Source organism: Urocampus carinirostris, chromosome 3, assembly GCF_059441175.1.
Source record: "Urocampus carinirostris isolate Australia breed hairy pipefish chromosome 3, RoL_Ucar_1.0, whole genome shotgun sequence".
In the NCBI taxonomy this organism is placed as follows: Eukaryota; Metazoa; Chordata; class Actinopteri; order Syngnathiformes; family Syngnathidae; genus Urocampus; species Urocampus carinirostris.
The window spans coordinates 44,535,391-44,537,232 of record NC_142351.1 but is presented as its reverse complement, the minus strand read 5'-3'; the positions used below and the strand labels follow the sequence as shown (position 1 = coordinate 44,537,232).

Genomic DNA, 1,842 nt, shown 5'->3' with positions numbered 1-1,842 from the left:
GTATTTATTTGTGTAAACACGCATATTTGAGTGATGAGATATCAGTCGACAAATACCGCTGACCACGTGTTCATCTTTGGATGCAACAAGAACCCAAACCGGATTGCGGCGGGGAAGGGGGAGGGATTTTTTAAGGGTTATTTTTCTATCTTCTTTATTCATTATTCATTATCCGTTGTCGGTCAGTTCATAATACGCTACAAAGCCTAGGAGCCCGGACTCTTACACTCAGCCTAAAGGCCAAGCTAAGGTCCTAGCCTTAAAGCCTTGCTGCGATCATTGCGGATGCACCGTTCCCGGAGGTACTGCAATACCAGGTCGATGCGTGGAGTGGACAGAGCAAGCTCTTATTCCATCTCCGGACCATGAATTTTTGGTCAATGTTAGTTCACATAAATAAAATTAAAAAAAGCAACGGTCGGGACATTGGAATTCCTCCCTAGAGGTTGGTGCCATGTTTGTCTGGGATCTTGCTGCAACACTGCGCTCTGTGGCACAGGTTTTCATTTGCATTAGACTACAGTGCTATCTAGTGGTTTAATATTACACACTGGGGCTTAACTATTTCGAATACGAACCCTGTAATATGGTAGTAACATAAGTTGTAATTCAAGAAATGTATATCGAACTGGGTGCCTTTTGTGCTACCTAGTAACAAAAAAGCTCTTAGTTTGCAAAAATCCTTCATTACAGCCACAAACTGCATAGTTCGCAGGCTTAAACAGCCAGTCACTAGATTGTTCTGAATTTTAACCACTAGATTACTAGGAATGTACATGAATTGGGAAAGGCATCAGGTTTTATCTAATTATCACTTCATTTTTACTCATGGTGCTACGTTGTACTTTGTGTTAATGGAGTATTATGGTAAACAGTTCAGACAAAACAACGTTGTACAACGTGGTACCATAAGTAAAGATAGTGTGATGATGAGAAAATCGAATGGATTTTCCTATGTTATGTAGATTCTTGCAGAGGATTCAAGCCTCATTATTAAATGTATTAATATTACTCTTAGTAATGATAATAATAATAATAATAATAATATCATATGATTACTCATATTGGGCTGGACAACGAAAATATTGTCAGGCATCGAACGAATCTGTGGTACAGAAAAGGTTGAGGACCACTGCTCCACTGGGTAGTCGATTATTGCAGTTTGATTCTATGTATGACAGTTTGCCCACTGGAGTGTACATAAATCCCATAAATCAATCATACCAGCAAGTAATTTTCATCATCAAGATTATCGTGTAACATCTTCCTTGACTCATAAACATAGAAACTATAATACAACCAAAACTTCATATAGAAAAGAAAGTGACATGACATTGTACTGTGGGCGTAAAATACTGAATAAATAAAGACCGAAATTACTTTCCATTATAGCAACGTGGTTGAACAACTGCAAAACGCAAGTGGCAATTTGTTAAAGAACGTAATTGGTCACAAATTCATTCCACTGCCTGTTGCTGAAGCATATCCAAAGTACCGGAAGTTCCTTTTAGTTTTAAATGCCACCTGGGATGAGACCGTCTTATTGAGGTCCTTAATGTAGCTTTTAAATGCCCTCACATTAGAACTTAATATGTCCAAAAATTATTATTTTTTAAATCCCTGACTATATACCAGCTGGTGTGTTGCTATTGAAAAGATAGGGGTTTGCCCTTAACCCAGTCTGAAAGCCCTCACTTTCTCCTTGAACATCTATCCTTAACTGTGCACTTCTGGTCCCAAAGTGGCCAGCTGGGAACAGTGCGTCTGTGCTGACGTCCCAACTAACCTTGGACAGTGGAAGGATTACCCTGCATTTACACTCAATGCTCCTTCTTTCCTTAA

At 39.1% G+C, this 1,842-nt stretch overlaps 1 pseudogene; it reads right to left on the bottom strand.

Annotated features, from left to right (window-relative positions):
- Positions 1 to 280: 280 nt before the first annotated feature.
- On the bottom strand, positions 281 to 416 carry LOC148369818 (U2 spliceosomal RNA; annotated as a pseudogene).
- Positions 417 to 1,842: the final 1,426 nt, after the last annotated feature.